Below are 8,826 nucleotides of genomic sequence, written 5' to 3' on the forward strand. Positions count from 1 at the left end.
AGGCCAGAGTGACTCTTTACCAGTTGGCCAAGGACATTGAAAGACCAGGGATTGAACAAATAATCTTCAGAGTAAGAGTCTAAGACCTTAACCATTAGGCCACAGTAAGAGTCGAAGACGTTAACCATTAGGCCAGAGTAAGAGTCTAAGACCTTAACCATTAGGCCAGAGTAAAAGTCTAAGACCTTAACCATTACGCCAGAGTAACAGTCTAAGACCTTAACCATTAGGCCAGAGTAAGAGTCTAACACCTTAACCATTAGGCCAGAATGACTGTTTACCAGTTGGCCAAGGACATTGAAAGAGAAGGGATTGAACACATAATCTTCAGAGTAAGAGTCTAAGACCTTAACCATTAGTCCAGAGTAAGAGTCTAAGACCTTAACCATTAGGCCAGAGTAAGACTCTAAGACCTTAACCATTAGGCCAGAGTGACTCTTTACCAGTTGGCCAAGGACACTGAAAGACCAGGGATTGAACACATAATCTTCAGAGTAAGAGTCTAAGACCTTAACAATTAGGCCAGAGAAAGAGTCTAAGAACTTAATTATTAGGCCAGAGTAAGAGTCTAAGACCTTAACCATTAGGCATGAGTAAGAATCTAAGACATTAACCATTAGGCCAGAGTAAGAGTCTAAGACCTTAACCATTAGGCCAGAGTAAGAGTCTAGACCTTAACCATTAGGCCAGAGTAAAAGTCTAAGACCTTAACCATTAGGCCAGAGTAAGAGTCTAAGACCTTAACCCTTAGGCCAGAGTAAGAGTCTAAGAACTTAACCATTAGGCCAGAGTGACTCTTTAAGAGTTGGCCAAGGACATTGAAAGACCAGGGATTGAACACCTAATCTTCAGAGTAAGAGTCTAAGATCTTAATCATTAGGCCAGAGTAAGAGTCTAAGACCTTAACCATTAGGCCAGAGTAAGAGTCGAAGACCCTAACCATCAGGCCAGAGTAAGAGTCTAAGACCTTAACCATTAGGCAAGAGTAAGAGTCTAAGACCTTAACCATTAGGCCAGAGTGACTCTTTACCAATTGGCCAAGGACATTGAAAGACCAGGGATTGAACACCTAATCTCCAGAGTAAGAGTCTAAGACCTTAACCATTAGGCCAGAGTAAGAGTCTAAGACCTTAACCATTAAGCCAGAGTAAGAATCTAAGACCTTAACCATTAAGCCAGAGTGACTCTTTACCAGTTGGCCAAGGACATTGAAAGACCAGGGATTAAACAAATAATCTTCATAGTAAGAGTCTAAGACCTTAACCATTAGGCCAAATTAAGAGTCGAAGACGTTAACCATTAGGCCAGAGTAAGAGTCTAAGACCTTAACCATTAGGCCAGAGTAAAAGTCTAAGACCTTAACCATTAGGCCAGAGTAAGAGTCTAAGGCCTTAACCATTAGGCCAGAGTAAGAGTCTAAGACCTTAACCATTAGGCCAGAGTAAGAGTCTAACACCTTAACCATTAGGCCAGAGTAAGACTCTAAGACCTTAACCATTAGGCCAGAGTGACTCTTTACCAGTTGGCCAAGGGCACTGAAAGACCAGGGATTGAACACATAATCTTCAGAGTAAGAGTCTAAGACCTTAACAATTAGGCCAGAGAAAGAGTCTAAGAACTTAACCATTAGGCCAGAGTAAGAGTCTAAGACCTTAACCATTAGGCATGAGTAAGAATCTAAGACATTAACCATTAGGCCAGAGTAAGAGTCGAAGACCTTAACCATTAGGCCAGAGTAAGAGTCGAAGACCTTAAACATTAGGCCAGAGTAAAAGTCTAAGACCTTAACCATTAGGCCAGAGTAAGAGTCTAAGACCTTAACCATTAGGCCAGAGTAAGAATCTAAGACCTTAACCATTAGGCCAGAGTAAGAGTCTAAGACCTTAACCATTAGGCCAGAATAGGAGTCTAGACCTTAACCATTAGGCCAGAATAAAAGTCTAAGACCTTAACCATTAGGCCAGAGTAAGAGTCTAAGACCTTAACCATTAGGCCAGAGTAAGAGTCTAAGAACTTAACCATTAGGCCAGAGTGACTCTTTAAGAGTTGGCCAAGGACATTGAAAGACCAGGGATTGAACACCTAATCTTCAGAGTAAGAGTCTAAGACCTTAACCATTAGGCCAGAGTAAGAGTATAAGACCTTAACCATTAGGTCAGAGTAAGAGTCTAAGACCTTAACCATTAGGCCAGAGTAAGAGTCTAAGACCTTAACCATTAGGCCAGAGTGACTCTTTACCAGTTGGCCAAGGACATTGAAAGACCAGGGATTGAACACATAATCTTCAGAGTAAGAGTCTAAGACCTTAACCATTAGGCCAGAGTAAGAGTCTAAGACCTTAATGATTAGGCCAGAGTAAGAGTCTAAGACCTTAACCATTAGGCCAGAGTAAGAATCTAAGACCTTACCCATTAGGCCAGAGTGACTCTTTACCAGTTGGCCAAGGGCATTGAAAGACCAGGGATTGAACACCTACATTTCAGAGTAAGAGTCTAAGATCTTAACCATTAGGCCAGAGTAAGAGTCTAAAACCTTAACCATTAAGCCAGAGTAAGAATCTAAGACCTTAACCATTAAGCCAGAGTGACTCTTTACAAGTTGGCCAAGGACATTGAAAGACCAGGGATTGAACACCTAATCTCCAGAGTAAGAGTCTAAGACCTTAACCATTAGGCCAGAGTAAGAGTCTAAGACCTTAACCATTAAGCCAGAGTAAGAATCTAAGACCTTAACCATTAAGCCAGAGTGACTCTTTACCAGTTGGCCAAGGACATTGAAAGACCAGGGATTAAACAAATAATCTTCAGAGTAAGAGTCTAAGACCTTAACCATTAGGCCAAATTAAGAGTCTAAGACCTTAACCATTAGGCCAGAGTAAGAGTCTAAGACCTTAACCATTAGGCCAGAGTAAGGGTCTAAGACCTTAACCATTAGGCCAGAGTGACTCTTTACCAGTTGGCCAAGGACATTGAAAGACCAGGGATTGAACACCTAATTTTCAGAGTAAGACTTTAAGACCTTAACTACTAGGCCAGAGTAAAAGTCTAAGACCTTAACCATAAGGCCAGAGTAGGAGTCTAAGACCTTAACCATTAGACCAGAGTAAGAGTCTAAGTCCTTAACCATTAGGCCAGAGTAAGAATCTCAGACCTTAACCATTAGGCCAGAGTGACTCTTTACCAGTTGTCCAAGGACATTGAAAGACCATCGATTGAACAAATAATCATCAGAGTAAGAGTCTAAGACCTTAACCATTAGGCCAGAGTTAGAGTCGAAGACCTTAACCATTAGGCTAGAATAAGAGTCTAAGAACTTATCCATTAGGCCAGAGTAAAAGTCTAAGACCTTAACCATTAAGCCAGAGTAAGAGTCTAAGACCTTAACCATTAGGCCAGAGAAAGAGTCTAAGACCGTAACCATTAGGCCAGAGTGACTGTTTACCAGTTGGCCAAGGACATTGAAAGAGAAGGGATTGAACACTTAATCTTCAGAGTAAGAGTCTAAGACCTTAACCATTAGGCAAGAGTAAGAGTCTAAGACCTTAACCATTAGGCCAGAGTGACTCTTTACCAGTTGGCCAAGGACACTGAAAGACTAGGGATTGAACACATAATCATCAGAGTAAGAGTCTAAGACCTTAACAATTAGGCCAGAGAAAGGGTCTAAGAACTTAACCATTAGGCCAGAGTAAGAGTCTAAGACCTTAACCATTAGGCCTGAGTAAGAGTCTAAGACCTTAACCATTAGACCAGAATAAGAGTCGAAGACCTTAACCATTAGGCCAGAGTAAGAGTCTAAGACCTTAACCATTAGGCCAGAGTAAGAGTCTAAGACCTTAACCATTAGGCCAGAGTAAGAGTCTAAGACCTTAACAAATAGGCCAGAGTAAGAGTCTAGACCTTAACCATTAGGCCAGAGGAAATGTCTAAGACCTTAACCATTAGGCCAGAGTAAGAGTCTAAGACCTTAACCATTAGGCCGGAGTAAGAGTCTAAGACCTTAACCATTAGGCCAGAGTGACTCTTTACCAGTTGGCCAAGGACATTGAAAGACCAGGGATTGAAACCTAATCTCCAGAGTAAGAGTCTAAGACCTTAACCATTAGGCCAGAGTAAGAGTCTAAGACCTTAACCATTAGGCAAGAGTAAGAGTCTAAGACCTTAAACATTAGGCCAGAGGGACTCTTTACCAGTTGGCTATGGACATTGAAAGACCAGGGATTGAACACCTAATGTTCAGAGTAAGACTCTAAGACCTTAACTACTAGACCAGAGTAAAAGTCTAAGAACTTAACCATTCGGCAAGAGTAAGAGTCTAAGACCTTAACCATTAGGCCAGAGTAAAAGTGTAAGACCTTAACCATTAGCCCAGAGTAAGAGTCTAAGACCTTAACCATTAGGCCAGAGTAAGAGTCTAAGACCTTAACCATTAGGCCAGAGTAAGAGTCTAAGACCTTAACCATTAGGCCAGAGTGACTCTTTACTAGTTGGCCAAGGACATTGAAAGACCAGGGATTGAACACCTAATTTTCAGAGTAAGACTCTACGACCTTAACTACTAGGCCAGAGTAAAAGTCTAAGACCTTAACCATTAGGCCAGAGTAAGAGTCTAAGACCTTAACCGTTAGGCCAAAGTAAGAGTCTAATACCTTAACCATTAGGCCAGAGTGACTCTTTACCAGTTGGCCAAGGACATTGAAAGACCAGGGATTGAACAAATAATCTTCAGAGTAAGAGTCTAAGACCTTAACCATTAGGCCAGAGTAAAAGTCTTAGACTTTAACCATTAGGCCAAAGTAAGAGTCTAAGATCTTAACCATTAGGCCAGAGTAAGAGTCTAAGACCTTAACCATTGGGCCAGAGTAAGAGTCTAACACATTAACCATTAGGCCAGAGTGACTGTTTACCAGTTGGCCAAGGACATTGAAAGAGAAGGGATTGAACACATAATCTTCAGACGAAGAGTCTAAGACCTTAACCATTAGGCCAGAGTAAGAGTCTAAGACCTTAACCATTAGGCCAGAGTGACTCTTTACCAGTTGGCCAAGGACATTGAAAGACCAGGGATTGAACACCTAATTTTCAGAGTAAGACTCTAAGACCTTAACTACTAGGCCAGAGTAAAAGTCAAAGACCTTAACCATTAGGCCAGAGTAAGAGTCTAAGACCTTAACCATTAGGCCAGAGTAAGAGTCGAAGACCCTAACCATTAGGCCAGAGTAAGAGTCTAAGACCTTAACCATTAGGCAAGAGTAAGAGTCTAAGACCTTAAACATTAGGCCAGAGGGACTCTTTACCAGTTGGGTAAGGACATTGAAAGACCAGGGATTGAACACCTAATGTTCAGAGTAAGACTCTAAGACCTTAACTACTAGACCAGAGTAAAAGTCTAAGACCTTAAACATTAGGCAAGAGTAAGAGTCTAAGACCTTAACCATTAGGCCACAGTGACTCTTTACCAGTTGGCCAAGGACATTGAAAGATCAGGGATTGAACACCTAATCTCCAGAGTAAGAGTCTAAGACCTTAACCATTAGGCCAGAGTAAAAGTGTAAGACCTTAACCATTAGGCCAGAGTAAGAGTCTAAGACCTTAACCATTAGGCCAGAGTAAAAGTCTAAGACCTTAACCACTAGGCTAGAGTAAGAGTCTAAGACCTTAACCATTAGGCCAGAGTAAGAGTCTAAGACCTTAACCATTAGGCCAGAGTAAGAGTCTAAGCCCTTAACCATTAGGCCAGAGTAAGAGTCGAAGACCTTAACCATTAGGCCAGAGTAAAAGTGTAAGACCTTAACTATTAGCCCAGAGTAAGAGTCTAAGACCTTAACCATTAGGCCAGAATAAGAGTCTAAGACCTTAACCATTAGGCCAGAGTAAGAGTCTAAGACCTTAACCATTAGGCCAGAGTAAGAGTCCAAGACCTTAACCATTAGGCCAGAGTGACTCTTTACCAGTTGGCCAATGACATTGAAAGACCAGGGATTGAACACCTAATCTCCAGAGTAAGAGTTTAAGACCTTAACCATTAGGCCAGAGGGACTCTTTACCAGTTGGCCAAGGACATTGAAAGACCAGGGATTGAACACCTAATTTTCAGAGTAAGACTCTAAGTCCTTAACTTCTAAGCCAGAGTAAGAGTCTGAGACCTTAACCATTAGGCCAAATTAAGAGTCTAAGACCTTAACCTTTACGCCAGAGTAAGAGTCGAAGACCTTAACCATTAGTCCAGAGTAAGAATCTAAGACCTTAACCATTAGGCCAGAGTGAATCTTTACTAGTTGGCCAAGGACATTGAAAGACCAGGGATTGAACACCTAATTTTCAGAGTAAGACTCTAAGACCTTAACTACTAGGCCAGATTAAAAGTCTAAGACCTTAACCATTAGGCCAGAGTAAGAGTCTAAGACCTTAACCATTAGGCCAGAGTGACTCTTTACCAGTTGGCCAAGGACATTGAAAGGCCAGGGATTGAACACCTAATCTCCAGAGTAAGAGTCTAAGACCTTAACCATTAGGCCAGTGTAAGAGTCTAAGACCTTAACCATTAGGCCAGAGTAAGAGTCTAAGACCTTAACCATTAGGCCAGAGTAAGAGTATAAGACCTTAACCATTAGGCCAGAGTAAAAGTGTAAGACCTTAACCATTAGCCCAGAGTAAGAGTCTAAGACCTTAACCATTAGGCCAGAGTAAGATTCTAAGACCTTAACCATTAGGCCAGAGTAAGAGTCTAATACCTTAACCATTAGGCCAGAGTGACTCTTTACCAGTTGGCCAAGGACATTGAAAGACCGGGGATTGAACAAATAATCTTCAGAGTAAGAGTCTAAGACCTTAACCATTAGGCCAGAGTAAGAGTCGAAGACGTTAACCATTAGGCCAGAGTAAGAGTCTAAGACCTTAAACATTAGGCCAGAGTAAAAGTCTAAGACCTTAACCATTAGGCCAGAGTAAGAGTCTAAGACCTTAACCATTAGGCCAGAGTAAGAGTCTAAGACCTTAACCATTAGGCCAGAGTGACTGTTTACCAGTTGGCCAAGGACATTGAAAGAGAAGGGATTGAACACATAATCTTCAGAGTAAGAGTCTAAGACCTTAACCATTAGGCCAGAGTAAGAGTCTAAGACCTTAACCATTAGGCCAGAGTGACTCTTTACCAGTTGGCCAAGGACATTGAAAGACCAGGGATTGAACACCTAATCTCCAGAGTAAGAGTCGAAGACCTTAACCATTAGGCCAGAGTAAGAGTCGAAGACCCTAACCATTAGGCCAGAGTAAGAGTCTAAGACCTTAACCATTAGGCAAGAGTAACAGTCTAAGACCTTAAACATTAGGCCAGAGGGACTCTTTACCAGTTGGCTAAGGACAATGAAAGACCAGGGATTGAACACCTAATGTTCAGAGTAAGACTCTAAGACCTTAACTACTAGACCAGAGTAAAAGTCTAAGACCTTAACCATTAGGCAAGAGTAAGAGTCTAAGACCTTTACCATTAGGCCAGAGTGACTCTTTACCAGTTGGCCAAGGACATTGAAAGACCAGGGATTGAACACCTAGGGCCTCATGTAGGTAGCATACCAGTTACCACTTCTAAAATACCGAACGATACCGAATCGGTATTTTAGAAGTGGTAACTGGTATGTAGGTAATGAGTCGGTATTTTTTACCGAATCGTTACTAGTCGGTAATTACCGAATCGGTATTTACCGATTCGGTAATGAGGCATACCTTCCCATTGATGGGAAGGTATGCCTCATTACCGAATCGGTAAATACCGATTCGGTAATGGGGGGAACACATACAAGGGTGGCAGGGTGTCACATTGACACCCTGTTGCACCCCTGATTCGGCCATGTGTGCACATGTGGCACACATACATGCCCTAAGGGCATGTATGTATGCCACATTGCACACTGCTACGCGCGTAAAAATGCATTTACACATACATTCATTATTTACCACCAACTATAAGTTGGTGGTAAATACCGACTCATAAACACACACACACACTCCCCCTACATCTCGATTCTGCTTTCGGAATTTACCGAATCGGTAAAATTACCGATTCGGAAAAGTTACCGATTCGGTAACATTACCGATTCGGTATTATTACCGAATCGGTAATTTTACCGATTCGGTAAACTCCGAAAGCAAAATATGTCCCCCTACATACCAATGGCCAAAATACCGGTCGGTAACGGTATAATTACCGAAAATCGGCCGTTACCGACCGGTATTTGGCTACCTACATGAGGCCCCTAATCTCCAGAGTAAGAGTCTAAGACCTTTACCATTAGGCCAGTGTAAAAGTGTAAGACCTTAACCATTAGCCCAGAGTAAGAGTCTAAGACCTTAACCATTAGGCCAGAGTAAGAGTCTAGGACCGTAACCATTAGGCCAGAGTAAGAGTCTAAGACCTTAACCATTAGGCCAGAGTAAGAGTCTAAGACCTTAAACATTAGGCCAGAGTGACTCTTTACCAGTTGGCCAAGGACATTGAAAGACCAGGGATTGAACGCCTAATCTCCAGAGTAAGAGTCTAAGACCTTAACCATTAGGCCAGAGTAAAAGTGTAAGACCTTAACCATTAGCCCAGAGTAAGAGGCTAAGACCTTAACCATTAGGCCAGAGTGACTCTTTACCAGTTGGCCAAGGACATTGCAAGACCAGGGATTGAACACCTAATTTTCAGAGTAAGAGTCTAAGATCTTAACCATTAGGCCAGAGTAAGAGTCTAAAACCTTAACCATTAGGCCAGAGTGACTCTTTAAGAGTTGGCCAAGGACATTGAAAGACCAGGGATTGAACACCTAATCTTCAGAGTAAGAGT

The sequence above is a fragment of the Triturus cristatus genome, chromosome 3_1 (assembly GCF_964204655.1).
Source record: "Triturus cristatus chromosome 3_1, aTriCri1.1, whole genome shotgun sequence".
In the NCBI taxonomy this organism is placed as follows: domain Eukaryota; kingdom Metazoa; phylum Chordata; class Amphibia; order Caudata; family Salamandridae; genus Triturus; species Triturus cristatus.